Raw genomic sequence first — 16,867 nt, 5'->3', positions numbered from 1 at the left:
CACTGAATACAGCATTTTGGCCTCCTGAAACCCCACCCCCTTCACAAAATTGGCCGTGAATAGCCTTTAGGAGGCTTCCAGAGTGCTCCTAGGGGCAGAGGAGGCACCTGAGGGTAGAACAAGAAGCAATGGGTGGAAACTAATCAACGAGAGAAACAACTTAGAACTGAGGAGAAATTTCCTGACAGTTAGAACAATTAATCAGTGGAACAACTTGCCTCCAGAAGTTGTGAATGCCCCAACACTGGAAGTCTTTAAGAAGATGTTGGATAGCCATTTGTCTGAAACGGTATAGGGTTTCCTGCCTAGGCAGGGGGTTGGACTAGAAGACCTCCAAGGTCCCTTCCAACTCTACTATTGTATTGTATTTTAAAAATGAGTGAAAAACAGACTGTTTTTTGCCCCACCACCACCACCCAGGAGCACTCTATAAGCCTCCTAAAGGCTATGCATGCCCCCTTTTTTTTTGACAAAAAATGAGCCAATTTTTGTGGAAAACGGGCCGTTTTTGGGAGGTCTGTTGCTGAGGCATTTGTTAAGTGAGTTTTGCCCCATTTTACAACCCTTCTTGCCAGAGTGGGTAAGTGAAACACTGCAGTTGTTAAGTTAGTAACATGGCTGTTAAGTGGATCTGGCTTCCCCGTTGACTTTGCTTGTCAGAAGGTCTCAAAAGGTGACCATATGACCCTGGGACACTGCAACAGTCATAAGTATAAAACCAGTTGCCAAGCATCTGAATTTTGATCACATGACCATGGGGATGCTGCAATGGTTGTAAGTGTGACTAATGGTCATAAGTCATAAGAATCTTGCAAGTCTGGATCTGCCTCCCTCCTCCCTCCCTTCATCTTCAAGAAGGGTCAAGCCGGAGCCACTTCTATCTCACTAGTGGTGGCTCTTCCTTCTGTTCCTCAAGGTTATTCTTTCTTCCAGTTACATTGGGATAGGTTTGGACGGTGGTTGGACTTGGATGCAAGCAGGGAAAATTCCTCCATGTGCAAAGGAGTACTAGGAGTACTCATCTCAAACGATCTAAGCCCCAGAGCCCACTGTAACAGCATTGCCAAAAAGGCATTAAGAGTTGTTAACCTAATTTTGCGAAGCTTCTTCTCCGGTAACATTGTATTGCTAACTAGGGCATACAAAACCTTTGCCAGACCAATTCTCGAATACAACTCGTCTGCCTGGAATCCACACTATATATTGGACATTAATACGATTGAGCAGGTCCTGAGGTACTTCAGGAGAAGAGTACTCCACTCCTGTACTCACAATAGAATTCCCTATGCCACCAGGCTGGAAATTTTGGGTTTGGACAATCCTGAACTGCACCACCTGCAGTATGATCTAAGCACAGTACACAAAATTGTCTGTTACAACGTCTTACCTGTCAACGACTACTTCAGCTTTAACCTCAGTAATACAAACAATCAATACAAACTCAAGGTAAAACTCTCCAAACTGGATTGCAGAAAATACGACTTCAGCAACAGAGTGATCAATGCCTGGAATGCTCTACCTGACTCCATTGTTACACCCTCAAACCCTCACAGCTTCAACCTTAAACTGTCTACCGTGGACCTCACCCCATTCCTAAGAGGTCTGTAAATGGGGTGTACATAAGCGCACCAGTGTGCCTACCGTCCCTGTCCTACTGTCCCCATTTATTTGTACTCGTTTCCTTTGTTCATGTCCATGTTTATATTTATACCTGCTATCTTGTACATGTTTGACAAACTAATAAATACAAATATAAATACAATACAAAGTAGGTGCCCCATCTCTGAAAGAGCCCCCACTTGATCTCCTGGTTTGGGGGTGAGGGAAGTCAGCAGTTTCTGGGTCCAGCTCAGCTAAGGAGGTGATGCTGGGGGTGACAATGCTTTCGTCTAATGTTACCAAGGAGCCGTGCAAAATAATGGAGCTCGTTAGGCCATGTTTACGCAGCTAATTGCCCTCGTGCCAGGCCAGTAAATCATTCTGTCTGCATCATGCCTCTGCCTTGGTGTGCACTTTTGTGCCTTAATGGGTTGGCCGGCAAAAGGGCTCACGAAATCCAGAGCTAATGAGGATGGGACATCAGGTGGAAAGAGCCCATGACTGGGAAAGGCAGGGAGGAGAGGCCTGGGAAAGGTGGGAAATTCGGTTTGATTTGGGCAAGGTTTGAAAACAACATCACAAGCAGAATACCCCCCCCCCATTTAAAATACTGCTCACATTTCTGAAATATATGGTTATTGAATTGGTTTTTTAAATTGGGCATGAGAACCAAATTGATTCTCCCTCCTAAGGCAACTACTACTAAAAGATCTCAAAAATGGGGATCCCCTTTGTATTTTCTTTCTTTCTTTCTTTCTTTCTTTCTTTCTTTCTTTCTTTCTTTCTTTCTTTCTTCTTCTTCTTCTTCTTCTTCTTCTTCTTCTTCTCCTCCTCCTCCTCCTCCTCCTCCTCCTCCTCCTCCTTCTCTCTCTCTCTCTCTCTCTCTCTCTCTCTCTCTCTCTCTCTCTCTCTCTCTTTCATTCATTCATTCAGTTTCTATAGCTGCCCAACTCAATTAAGTGATTCTGGCCGCCTTATAATTCTAAGTATGTCACTTCGGGATCTTCAGAGGCATTTTGCTGGCCACTGTGGGAAGAAGAAGATCTGGAAAGATCTTTACAATGACTACTAACTATCAGTAGCCCTCTTTTAATGACTTTTAAGGACTGCTTTGTTTAGCAAATGTTAAAATTGTAACTCTGCAGCCAGTCCCTTCCCTAAAGCAAAGGAAAACGGAGGTAAGATCAAAACCATAGTTGCAGTTCCACTTATCAATCACTTTGATTAATGATCAAATTGGAAGTCCCAATTCTGGTCACTAAATGAGGACTTCTATCTATACTCCTTTTGTCTGACTTTTAAAGGGAACATTAATCAAATTAATTGAGAAACAGTTGCATGGATCCATAGTTGCCAGGAAAGTGATATAATTGCAACTTCTTATGCAAGAGCAGTCTACCTCTTTCATATAAAAAAGCATACTGGGAATAGAATTTTGGGCACTTTGGGGCTGTGTTGGGGTCTGTTTATTATTTTATAAGTAATCCAAGAGCAACCATACATAATAGAATACTCCTTCCTCCTCCTAATTTCCCCACAACAACCTTATGAAGTGGGTTATGAGAGAAAGTGCTTGGCCCAAAGTCACCCAGCCAGCTTTCATGCCTAAAGTGGGACTAGAACTCACTCTTTTCTGGTTTCTAGGACAGTACCTTAACCACTACATTCAGTAAATCAAATTTCATTAGACAAACCCATTTAATAAATTATGCCTCAGCTTGTTAATATGAAATCAAACTGGTTCTTTTATATTTGTGTGCATTGTCACAAAACATGAGGATGTCTAAAAAGTGTTTACAGACAGAACAGAATAACAGAGTGGGAAGGGACCTTGGAGATCTTCTAGTCCAGTGATGGCGAACCTATGGCACGCGTGCCACAGGTGGCACGCGGAGCCATTTGTCAGGGCACGCGAGGCGCTGCCCTGTCAGCTGACCAGCGAGCATGTGCGCGCTGGCCAGCTGAGTTCACCCCTTTTTAAAGCCATTTTTCCCCTTCCCCAAGCTCCAGAGCCTTTATAGGAGGGCGAAAAGAGCCTCCCCCGCCCCCCCCCCCGGAGGCCCTCCGGAGGCTTCATGAGCTTCCCTGAAGCCTCCGGAGCACAAAAAACCAGCCCTACGGGCAAACCGGAAGTTCGGTAACAGACTTCCGGTTTGCTCGGAGGTTTGTTTTGACTACTCGGGAGGCTTCGGGGAAGCCTCCTGAAGGTCCCTGAAGCCTTTGGAGCTCTCAAAACGACCCTCTGAGCAAACCGGAAATGACTTCCGGTTTGCTCGGAGGTTCGTTTTGACTGCTCCGGAGGCTTCAGGGAAGCCTCCTGAAGCCTCCAGAGGGCTTCTGGGGGGCGGGGAAGGCTGTTTGTGCCCTCCCCAGGCTCCTATAAAGCCTCTGGAGCCCGGGGAGGGCAAAAAAAGCATGCAAAAAATGGGGGGAGCGCCTGTAGTGCGTGCATGCGCACTGGGGGGGTCGCGCATTGCATTATGGGTGTGGCACATCCGCACACTCCCCCCCCCGCGCTCCCCCCACTTATGGCACGTGAGCCAAAAAAGGTTCGCCATCGCTGTTCTAGTCCAACCCCTTGCCTAGGCAGGAAACCCTATAGACAAATGGTTGTTCAACATCTTCTTTAAAACTTCCAGTTTTGGGACATCCACAACTTCTGGAGGGAAGTCATTCCACTGATTTAATTGTTCTAATTGTCAGGAAATTTCTCCTCAGTTCTAAGTTGCTTCTTCCTTGATTAGTTTCCACCCATTGCTTCTTGTTCTACCTTTGGAGAATAGCTTGACTCCCTCTTTTTTGTGGCAGCCCCTGAGATATTGGAACACTGCTATCAAGTCACCCTTAGATCTTCTTTTAATTAAACTAGACACACCCAATTCCAACAACCATTCTTTACATGCTTTAGCCTCCAGAGTCCCCTAATCATCACTGTTGCTCTTCTCTGCCCTCTTTCTAGACTCTCAAAATACAAGGTCACACACCAGAGCTGTCTGACATTCACTGAGGTAGCCATTGTAGTTTAATATTCAGTTCCATATTTAAATTTCCTATTTTCCTCCTTAAAAATAAACTACATGCCCTGCTTTATACGACAGCCGGCAATTCCTCTGTTTTGCGTTAAAATGACAGGAGGATTTCAAACAAACGCCAGAAATTTCCTTCAAGGGGATTACGGTAGAGCAATGACACTATAAAAATCTACAATGAGTAAATTGCTTCGATTAAAAAGTGTAACTGCCTTTCCACTGTGTTCCTTATTACATTTTGATCGTCGGAGCAGGCTCTGAAAATCAGCCTGTAATCAGAGTACCTTAAATAATAAAAACAGCATAAATCAATGCTGACATTCAATGCCTTATTGCGCAAACACCCTCCCTTGCCTCTATAACCCAAAGTCTGGAAAATGCAAATGTATGCTTAGTTCCACATCAATCTCTGGTTTCCAGAAGCTAAACATGCCTCGGAGGGCGGAGAGGAAGATTGATTGGCTGCTAATGAGATGAATGTGTGCGCAGGCGTATAGGTATTTGTGTGAGGGAGAAAGAACAAGAGCTAACCCTATTGTGGTACTAATTGGCACCTCAGGGCAGCCATTCCAGAGAAGCGATGGCTCATTGGCTTGGCACAAACCACAGTAATGGTGAAGCAACTTTCTTGCCCATATCTTGAGGCCTGTTCCTTTCCCAAGCAGAACTTGGTTTGGTTCCAGCCAGCTAACAGCAAGGGCAAGCAGCGGGCATCACAGCCCAGCCTCTCTGCCCTGCCCACCTGATGAAGTTTGGTGGCAAAGTGTGACTTGTGTTGCTGGTGTTGTGGGTTAGATTGTAGCCCAGGGGTGTCAAGCTCAAGGCTCGGGGGCCACATCTGGCCCGCAGGGTACTAAGATCTGGCTGACAGAGCCACACTAGAAACAGCAAAGGACAGGCCCATGGTGCCTCTAACAGCGAAAACAGGCTCCCAAGCTCCGTTTTCTGCTGCAATGGCCTCCTGCAACCCTCTGCCAACAAAAGCAGAGGGTTGCAGGAGGCTATCACAGCAGAAAACGGAGCTCAAGAGCCTGTTTTCACTGGCAGTGGCACTCAGGCCACCACAGGTGCCCTCAACATGAATGACATTGAACTGGCCACGCCTATCCTGGCCACGCCTATCCTGGCCACGCCCACCCTGACCCCCTGAGGTCAAACACAACCCTAATGCGGCCCTCAAATGAAATTGACTTTGACACCCCTGTTGTAGCCCAAACAAAGCCCAAAAGCTGGCCTTGAGAAGGGCTCGGAGGCTATTCCTTGCTGCCTTTTTGTAGTGCATCTTGTTTTGTTGTGTCTAAATAAACCTTGAGGCTGCTGCAGTTGTTCTGCCTTTGTTTGGTGAGTGCAAGGAAGTCACCCACTAGCATTCTTAATAGGGATATTATGATATTTAGCATTATCAGGCTGGAGTTATTGATCCTGAACATTGCTAAGGGACCCATGAGCATCACCAAATTGAACTGTAACTGAGTCAATGTAATGTGACATATTTATGGCCACGGGATGTAAACAGCCTATTGATTTAATTGGGGGGGACCAATTAAATCGTTCTAAACTTGACTGTAAAAAATATGATTTCTGTAATAGACTTCTCAAAGTCTGGAATGCCCTACCTGATATTATTATTATTATTATTATTATTATTATTATTATTATTATTATTATCATCATCATCATCATCATCATCATCATCATCATCATCATCATTATTCTATGTTCTATGATTTTTGCTATCCGTGGACTGGCAGAGATTCCCCGGGATCTAAGTGGCTTTTCCCAAACGCCAGCAAAATCCAGAGCCATCTACTAGCAAAGCCTGTTAGTTACCACTTGTGGCTGAAATCTGAACCCTCCCTTCTTTGGATCCGGAGGTCCTCCATTTCATGAAACCCTGGCATGACAAGCACGCCAAGATAGCCATGGCCCTAGAGGGTTAGATGGGACACAAATGGAAAAAACATATATTCTTTTATTCAGAGAAGAGAATATATCGAATGGTGGCGCAGTGGTTAGAGTGCCGTACTGCAGGCTACTTCTGCCGACTGCCAGATGTCTGCAATTTGGCAGTTCGAATCCCACCAGGCTCCAGGTTGAGTCAGCCTTCCGTCCTTCCGAGGTGGGTAAAATGAGGACCCAGATTGTTGGGGGCAATAGGCTGTAAAACCATGTAGAGAGGGCTGTAAAAGCACTGTGAAGCAGTATATAAGTCTCAGTACTATTGCTGTTGTTATTCTGAAACTGCTTCCAAATTTTGTGCTTGCAATAGAAAAAAATGAATATATATAAAAAAATGAATATATATATATATAAGAAAAAAAACACTGGACAGTTTAGCTGGACAGTGGAAGAGCTGAACAAGCGTGACTGGTGACCAAGAAACAGTGGGACTGAAACACAAAGGACCCAGCCGCCCTTGACTTGCTGTAACATCTTCGGTGCAAGCTAAGGCTTGCCTCTATCATCCTGGGTAGAAGGAGAAGGCAACAGAGGAAGAAGAGAAGGATCAGACATGTCAGCTCCAGGCTAGGAGGTCAGTTCTGCCTGCAGAATCCTTTGGAGGCCAATCAGCAGTTATTGTTTAATACTAACAAGCCAGTGGTGGGTTCTGGATCCTGTTGCAACCGTTACACTGCAACAGGGGCCCAGTGTCGCCCACATACACATGCGCAGTGCTCTCACACATGCAGCCTTACCGCTTCCGATGCCTCTGCGAGCCTCCGCGACACTCCAGCTGCTCGGCGGAGTGTCACGCAGGTGCCATGCACTCCATGCGCATGCATGGAAGCGCCAAAGACCTCAAACGTAGGTAAGGAGCTCAGGCAGATGGGTGGGCCCTCCGGAGCACCGTACCGGAACTGTACCCAGAGCTCCAGGCAGGTACCAGTACACCTGTACCAGGGCATACCGCATGCAACCCGCCATTGTACCAAGCTCAAAATCCTGAAAATGCCATGTACTAACTGATCAACATTCTTCTGACTGATCGATATGTTATACAGGCAGTGTTAGATCTGTAGTGAGGAGACTGAGGCAGCTGTCAGTTCAACAGGTTTATTAACAGAACAGGCTGACAGGAACGAACAAAACGCGAGCCGGCTGACAGCTATTTATATATCTGTGATGGGCCCAACCCTCTGGAACGACCTCCCCCCAGACATTCGAACCACCACCGACCTCCGCTCCTTCCGGCAAAAGTTAAAGACTCACCTATTTCAATCAGCTGGCCTGGCACCGTCTTAGTTTTACCTCCCGGGATTTATTTATTTTAATTGGGTTTTAAGGGTTTATAGGCTTTTAACGTATTATATTTATTATTCGATTACAGTCTCATAACCTCCTTCACCAGTATTAATTTAATTGTTTATGTATGTATTTTAGAATGTATTTTAGTGACTGTACACCGCCCCGAGTCCTTTCCGGGAGAGGGGGCGGTCTATAAGTGTGAATAATAAATAAATAAATAAATACTTACAACTGTCAGCCGGTAAACCAATAGGAACCCTTGAATTCTCCCGCCGGCTGGAGTGCGTGCCTTGGCCAATCAGAGGGCTTCCTTCAAACGCCCTCTGCTGGCCAGGCTCTTCGGTATTCAACACCCCTTTCCCCCGGATTGCGCATGCGTAATCGTCCAAGTAACTCGGCCGTCTGCGCACGCGTTGGGAACGCCTCGGCATAGTTGGTATGGTGTCCGAGGCAGAAGGAGTGTCGGCTCCGCCCTTGTGACGAGGCGCCGGAGGAGCGGCCGCAAGCCTTGGAGGTGGATGCAACAGAACAGGTAAGGAACCAAACGCACCGGGAACAATCTGCGCCGACTCGGAGCTAGGATTTTGTGTTTGGTTGGGCCAGCAGGCGGCGTTGATAGGGCCTGGCTGTTTCTGTCCACTGGCTGCGATTGCTGGAACCTCTGCCGGTCGTCGCCGCAACAGGTCTACATGGCGCCTCCAAGATCTCCCATCGTAGAGGAGGACCCTGTAAGAGCAGGGTCCTGTTACATCTGAGATCTTTTCGGGTACCCATTTTGGCTCCCCTGCAAAATTACAGGCGAAAACTTCCTCCCCCACTAGAAAGGACCTCGGGGGGGTGGAGGGGTGAAAAGGAGGGGAAGAGCAGAGGGGATGCAGGCGGTCCAAAGGAGACCTGAGGCGGCGACCCATTAACAGCTCAGAGGGAGCTTTTCCCGTGGAGGAACAAGGGGTGGTGTGTTGGGTACGGAGGTAGGTGTGGATACGTTCGGGCCAGGGAAGGGCTGCCATACGGGCAAAGGCATCCTTTGCAGAGCGTACGGCACGTTCCGCCAGGCCATTGCTGGCCGGGTGATACGGTGAAATTGGGGCATGGCGGATGCCCAGGGAGGTGAGGAATGAAAGGAATTCAGACGAGGTGAATTGGGGCCCGTTATCGGAAACGATAACATCGGGCAGCCCATGTGTTGTGAAAAGGGAGTTAAGAACGCGGATTGTGGCAGCGGAGGTGGTGGTGGTCATGGGGAAGAGCTCAACCCATTTTGACCATGCATCCACCACGACCAGGAAGGAGTGGCCATCGAGGGGACCCATGAAATCGATGTGCAATCGACTCCAAGGGCCCATAGGTTGCTCCCACTCGCGGGGAGGAGCGGTGGGGGGGGCAGCCTGCACCCGCTGGCAGGCGGAGCAACCTTGCACATAGGAGGCGATGTCAGCATCCATAGACGGCCACCAGACATATCCGCGGCCCAGGGCCTTCATTCGGATGATGCCTGGGTGGCCGTCATGGAGGCGAGACAGTACAGAGGCGCGCAGGGAAGAGGGAATAACGACGCGGGAGCCCCAGAGGAGGCAATCCTGCACTACTGAAAGTTCGCAGCGGCAGCGAAAAAAAGGCAGAAGGAGGGGATCCTTAGAGTAAGCTGTCCATCCATGAGTTACGGCGGCCATAGCGCGGAGGACTACAGTGTCGGTCGCAGACGCCGCAGCTATGTCCGAGACGGACATAGGGAGAGACAGGTCGTCAATGAGGCAGACCTTAACAGTAGGAGCCGGGTCGAGAATGGGAACTGGCAAGGGGCAGCGGCTCAAAGCGTCTGCGTGGGCTATATGGCCGCCGGGGCGATAGGCAAGGGTGTAGGAATAGGCAGAAAGGAATTCAACCCATCGCAACATGCGAGGGGACAGGATGGGAGGGGTGGGGCGATCGCCGGCAATGATGCCTAGAAGCGGCTTGTGGTCTGTAATAAGAGAGAAGGGACGTCCATACAGGTAATGGTGGAAGCGCTTTACCCCCGCAACGGCAGCCAGCGCCTCCTTATCAAGCTGGCTGTAATTGCGCTCAGGCCTTGATAAGGTGCGGGAGTAAAACGCTATGGGACGTTCTGAGCCATCAGGGAAGGAATGGCTAAGGACGGCGCCCACCCCAAAGGGAGAGGTGTCACAAACTAAGGTTAGTGGAAGGGACTCGTCGTACTGGGCGAGGACTGGAGGAGAAGTGAGGGAGTGCTTGACAGCCGCGAGCGCTTGCGCCTCGCGGCTGCTCCAGCTCCAAGGGGCCTTGGAGTCCAAAAGGCGGTGAAGGGGCTCGGCCAGGGAAGCTTTGTGGGGAATGAAGGAGGCATAAAAATTTAGAAGCCCCAGGAAGGCTTGTAGCTCCGCTTTAGATTGGGGTGGGGGGGCAGCTAGGATGGCGTCAAGTTTAGCTGGGTCGGGGTGGATGCCCGCGGCATCGATGCGGTAACCGAGGAAGGTTACGGCAGAAACCCCCAGTTGGCATTTTTCGGCCTTCAAGTGGAGTCCCGCAGCGCGGAAGCGCTGTAGGACAACACGCAGCGTCTGAACGAGCCCCGCAGTGTCGGGGGCTGCGATCAAGACGTCGTCGAAGTACGGGGTGACCCCGGGAATGGCATGGAGCAGGCGCTCCATTAATCCTTGAAAAATTCCCGGGGCCACACTGACTCCAAATTGTAGCCTGCGGCATTTGAATGCCCCGCGGTGGGTAACTATCGTCTGCGCAAGCGCGGTGGGCTCGTCCACGGGCAGCTGTTGATACGCCTGCGCGAGGTCTAGCTTGGCGAAAATGCGCCCATTGCCTAGGGAGTGCAGGACATGCTGCACCACGGGCACAGGATAGGGGTGCGCTTGCAGGGCTTTATTTAATGTAGATTTAAAGTCCGCGCAGATCCTCACGGATCCGTCGGACTTAAGGGGCACCACTATTGGTGTTTCCCATGGGGAGAAGTCTACGGGTTCCAGTATGCCTTGGCGGAGAAGCTTATCTAGCTCCGCGTCTACCTTGGCTTTAAGAGCCAGCGGCAGGCGGCGAGCCTTCAAACGGATGGGGGCTATGGAAGGGTCGAGGTTTAGGGAAATGGGGGAACCTGTATAGCAACCCAGGGAGGGGCTGAAGACGTCAGCGAACTCAGTTAGGAGAGAAGAGAGAGAAGTAGAAGAGGGCAGAGGAGAGGGAAGTAGGGAATGCACCCCCGCTATTGAGAGCCCTAGTGCCCTAAACCAATCTAGGCCTAGCAGAGAGGACAGAGGGTTTTTTACGATGAGAAGCGGCAGCCTGGCGTGGCGGGAACCATAGGTAACGTTAAAATTGCCACAGCCAAGCAAGTCAATGGGGTTCCCTTGATAGTCACGGAGGCGACAGTCTGGGGGCAATAGGCTAGAGCGCCGGATTTTAGGTAGCAAAGTGTGAAATGTGTCCCATGACATGATGGATCTAGCCGATCCCGTGTCCACCTCCATGGAGGTTGGCACTCCCTCTAAAGTTATTGGGAGATGCAGCTTACCTCGGCCCTCCGCAGAGGAAGAGGCCGAGTCCACCAGCCATTCAGGAAAAGCCGTGGCCGGGTCGCCAACGGTGAGGGAATTTTGGCGACGGCCAGGTAAATGGGCTGGATTACGGGAAGGGAGAGGAGGTTGTTGCGCGGGTCGTCTGTCAGGAGGCGCGGAACGGCACACGGCGGCCAGGTGGCCCTTTCGGCCGCAATTGTGGCAAAGGGCTTGACGGAACCGGCATTGAGAGCGTTGGTGGCGGCCGCCACAACTCAGGCATTGACGTCTGTCTCTGGTGGAGAGTGACTGGAGGCGGTCGACGGTCTGATCGACTTCTGTACGGAAAGCAGAGGCTGTAGAATGCGCGTAGGAGGCGGAGGAAGCCGCGTAGGGAGAAGGCGGCACATAAGCAGCATGAGGGTGCTGGCTGAGGTGGCTGAAATCCGGGGTGGATTGGTCAGCCATTTCATAGGCTCTAGCATCATCGACCGCAATTTTTAAAGTCAATTCTGGTCGCGCGAGAATGCGGCGATTCAGTTTTACGTCGCGGAGCCCATAAATGAACCGCTCCAGCAGCGCCTCTTCTAGGTCGCTGAACTCGCACAGGCTCGCCTCAGCTCGGAGAGCAGCGACGTACTGGGCAATGGTTTGGCCCTCTTTCTGGATGCACCGACGAAAGTACTGTCGCCGGGCGAAACGGGATGGCGTGGGCTCGTAGTGGTGTTTGAGGTGAGTCATCAGGTCGTCCCACGGCAGCGAGTTTGCTGGTTCTGGGGCAGCAAGAGCCCTAGCAGTGGCGAACATCTCCGCGCCGCAATAGTTAAGGAAGATGCCGCGTTTCCTCTCCTGAGAGAGGCTGACGAGGTCATGGGCTATGAGGAAGCAGTCGAATCTTTCGAGAAACGCTTCCCAAGCCTCAGCCTCTGGCCTGAAAGGCGAAAAGGCGGCGTTGGTAGCCATTGGCGGCACTACGAAAGGGTCCGTGTCGCCCACCTTCGTCGCCAGTGTTAGATCTGTAGTGAGGAGACTGAGGCAGCTGTCAGTTCAACAGGTTTATTAACAGAACAGGCTGACAGGAACGAACAAAACGCGAGCCGGCTGACAGCTATTTATACTTACAGCTGTCAGCCGGTAAACCAATAGGAACCCTTGAATTCTCCCGCCGGCTGGAGTGCGCGCCTTGGCCAATCAGAGGGCTTCCTTCAAACGCCCTCTGCTGGCCAGGCTCTTCGGTATTCAACAGGCAGTCCTTGACTTAGAACCACAATCGAGCCCAAAATTTCTGTTGCTAAGCAAGACCGTTGTTGAGTCCATTTTGCCTCATTTTATGACCTTTCTTGCCACAGTTGTTAAGCAAATCACTGCAATTTTTAGCTACGTCTGGTACACTCTGGGCCCATAACCAGTGTTAAGTAAGTAAGTTCCCCGTTAGGAGAGCGAGGGTGCAGAGAAGCGTAATGAGAGTGGTATGGAAGAACACACACAAACCAGCATACAGGGACACCGAATAGTATAAAATATAGTAGTTTACTATGTGGAAATATAGAGGTATTCAGAGTTCAATTTACAGTCCAAGTCATACACGGTTCAGTCAGTCAGTTATCAATGTTCTGAGTTAAGGAATGATCCTTGGAACACAGTCCAGTATCAAATAATCAATTTAGCACACAAAGCAGCTAAGAGTAGCAAAAACACAGTAACTCACGATACAATATCAAGCAGTAACCAGCGACAGAGCATTCTCAGCATTAACAGTCATTCTGGCTCCCTCTTATGGCTGCTTGAGGTAACAGCAACCAATCACATTACAGCAGTACTTAAAGCTACAGTACTACCATCCTGGTTTATATATTGCTGACCCAACTGTTAGCTTACATTCCTAACAGTTAGGTTAGTAACACGGTTGTTAAGTGAATCTGGTTTCCCCATTGACTTTGCATGTCAGAAAGTCACAAAAGGGGATCACCTGATCCAGGGACACTGCAACCATCATAAATACAGTACATGCCAGATGCCAAGCATCTGGATTTTGATCATGTGACCATGGGGAAGTTGCAATGGACATAAGTGTGAAAAACTATTATAAGTCACTTTTTCAGTGCTATTGTAATTCATAGAGGATGCGGTGGCTCATTGGCTAAGACGCTGAGCTTGTCGATCAGAAAGGTCAGCAGTTCAGCGGTTCAAATCCCTAGCGCCGTGTAACGGAGTGAGTTCCCATTACTTGTCCCAGCTTCTGCCAACCTAGCAGTTTGAAAGCATGTAAAAATGCAAGTAGAAAAATAGGAACCACCTTTGGTGGGAAGGTAACAGCGTTCCGTGCACCTTCGGCATTTAGTCATGCCGGCCACATGACCACAGAGACGTCTTCGGACAGTGCTGGCACTTCGGCTTTGAAACAGAGATGAGCACCGCCCCCTAGAGTCGGGAACGACTAGCACATATGCGCGAGGGGAACCTTTACCTTTTATTGTAATTCAAACAATCACTAAACAAATGGTTGCAAGTTGAGGACTAACTATAAAAGGGTAGTATTGGAAGGGACGTTAGAGGTTCATCCCCCTGCCCAGAATAATACTTTTGTTCACGTCAAAATTGACTCCTTGCATGCCTATACAATTATCTTGGCAAAAGTATAAAAATGGTTTGATTTCTTCCAGGGAGGTTTCCCCCCCCCCCCCTTTCAATTTCCTAGTCTGGCCAGCAGCCTTAAAATTTCTTCATGGTCTCCTATCCAAGTTCTGCTTAAATTTCTCAAGCTCTGTCTCACTCAAATAAATGCTAGCACCTGGCTGAGCAGTTGACAAAGAAAAGTGAGAAGTCAAAAGACAGCTCTGAAGACTGAAGATGAATAGGAAACAGAAATGTTTTTGCATGCAAAGCAGACACTTCACCAGTAAATGATGTGGCTTTCTTCACACTTGTTTGTGGGCTACAATTCAGGCTTTGCTGAACCTCTCTGGTGGCCCACATTTGCTGAGAGTGTATCCTATCTTTGTGGAATAACAATATACTACATGAACTCTTCATGCTGTTTTGGGTCCTTGCCAGGGGTTGGTTGCTGCACGCATTGCTGCCGGTTCAGTGCCTCCAAAATTGTGAGTGTGCACGCTCGCTTCGCTCGTGTTCACACCAGACACACGCTATGCACATGTCCACATTTCCAAATAAAAAGGTCTGTGCATGCACAAAACCTTAAGAAATGAAAAATAAATAAAATTTTCCACTAAAAATTGTTCTGTGGATGTGCAGAACTGAAAAATCCTGCCCCATACATCCCTTCGGCCGATTCGCTCACACAGAGAGGGCCTCCTCCGGGTGTCGTCCACTAGGCTGTGCCAGCGGGCGATGCCCAGGGGAAGGGCCTTCTCTATGATGGGCCCGACCCTCTGGAATGACCTTCCCCCTGACATTAGAACGACTACGGACCTCCGCTCCTTCCGCAAGAAGCTCAAAACCCACCTGGTTCATCTAGCCGGCCTGGCCTAATTCCAGCTTTCCCTCCTCAGTCTGTATTTTTAAATTTTATGGTTTGGTTTTAAGGTTTAAGTTTTTAATTCTTATAAATTTGTACAGGGGATATTTAATTCAATTTTAGTTATGTATATTATCGAGTGTATGGTTTTTTAAATTTGTACCTGTACACCGCCCCGAGTCCCTTCGGGGAGAGGGGGCGGTCTAGAAGTTTAATAAATTAAATTAAATTAATTAATTAAAACAAGATGGCAGCCTTGTAGGAGAACCAGTTCGGGGCGTAGCAGGCATGGGTTGCTACCAGTTTCAGCGACCCAGGCTGCCGTGTTACTACTGTGTTCTGACCCCCCCCCCCAACACTACCGGTTCAGCAGAACCAGTCTGAACCAATAGGAACCCACCTCTGGTCCTTGCAGTATTGTCCTTTTGGACTCAGGTAGAATATTTTGAGAATGCTAATTGGCTGATGAATAGCCGACAACTTGCATTTCCTGCCCTCTCTCCTAAGGTATGTGTGTCCTTCCACCACAGATTTATCAGGGGTGACAGGCCAAGCCTGATCACATCAGCTCACCTGCCTCCAAAAAAGCAAGGTGAAGTTTATACCCAAAGGCTGCACGATGTCTTAATTAGGAAAAAAAGAGAGGATGTTTTGCAATGCATAAAGAATCCATCTGAGATTGTAAGAGAGATAAAATGGAGACAAGATAAGGCCAGCAATGGATGGTTTTTGAGTAATTTACTGTATATCTGAATTAGGATAGCTTGGCAATGCCAAGAAGAAAGCTTGACTTTGCCAGGATATCCCGATTCAGATTGACAATAAATTGCTGGTGAAGAAATGTATAATTTGGCTCATAAAAGAAGACCGATCGTGGAATGTCATTTGCCTTCCAGCGTATTATCTTATTTATTTTGAGTATTTTATCTGCTACTCCCATAATCAAATGTGAGTAGACTAATAGGTACTACTGAGCCATGGTGGTGCAGTGGTTTGAATGCAGTACTGCAGGCTCCTTCTGCTGGCTGCCAGCTGTTTGGTAGTTCGATTCTCACCAGCTCAAGGTTGACTCAGCCTTCCATCCTTCCGAGGCGGGTAAAATGAGGACCCAGATTGTTGGGGGCAATAGGATGACTCTGTAAAGCACTTAGAGGGGGCTGTAAAAGCACCGCGAAGAGGTATATAAGTCTAAGTGCTATTGCTACCACTTCAGTGGGATGGTAAACAGCACCTGTGTCAGAGATGGGCTGCTACCGGTTCGCTGGAACTGGTAGTGATATTTTGGCCTGGGTCGCCCAAACTGGCAGTGACCCAGGCTGGCCACCCCCCTGTACCAGTTCCCCGGTCTCTGCTGCCGTTGCCAGCAAGATTTTGATTACTTTTTAATGATCCTTGTGCATGCACAGAACAATTTGCATTGAACTGTGCATGAGCGAGCATCGTGTGGCTGGCGCATGCACGAGCAAAGTAAACCAGCAGCAATGCCAGCAGCAACCCACCCCTGATCTGTGTGCTTTCGGCAAATAGCCACGCTGGGCACATGACCGCGGAAATTGTCTTCGGACAATGCTGGCTCCCTCAGCCAAGAATTGGAGATAAGCACTGTGCCCTCGAGTCAGACACGACTGGACAGGGAAACCTTTCCCTTTATTATAATCACCTTTTATTGATTGATCTTCTCAAATTGAGTATCTGTCAGGCCTGTAGTTATATTCTTTTTAGGATCTTTGGCCTGCCACACTTTCTTATAATTTTCTATGCTGTTTCATTAGCGTAGTAGTTGGGAGGGGGGAATAGAAAGGAGTAGGATTGTGGAATGTATTGTTATGGATTTTCTTAGAAGCTCAAGGTCGTCTTTTGTCTCCGCACCTCGACACCTGGCCGGAAGAAGAGGGGTGTACATGCCAGCGTGGAAGATGAAGATTGGACCATGTGATGAATTATGGGGTGTGGGGTTAGATGATGAACTTTTAACTGGGTGAACTCACAGGATGTACGTTAGAGTTGAA

The 16,867-nt window shown here is 48.7% G+C and overlaps 1 protein-coding gene across 1 annotated transcript in view; it reads right to left on the bottom strand.

Annotated features, from left to right (window-relative positions):
* Positions 1-16,867, bottom strand: part of LOC309395933 (3',5'-cyclic-AMP phosphodiesterase 4C-like) — a 59,879-nt gene that overhangs the window by 39,357 nt on the left and 3,655 nt on the right. The window lies entirely within an intron of this gene.

The sequence above is a fragment of the Natrix helvetica genome, assembly GCF_964273705.1.
Source record: "Natrix helvetica genome assembly, chromosome: 1".
Lineage (NCBI taxonomy): Eukaryota > Metazoa > Chordata > Lepidosauria > Squamata > Natricidae > Natrix > Natrix helvetica.
This window is presented reverse-complemented; position numbering and strand designations above follow the sequence as displayed.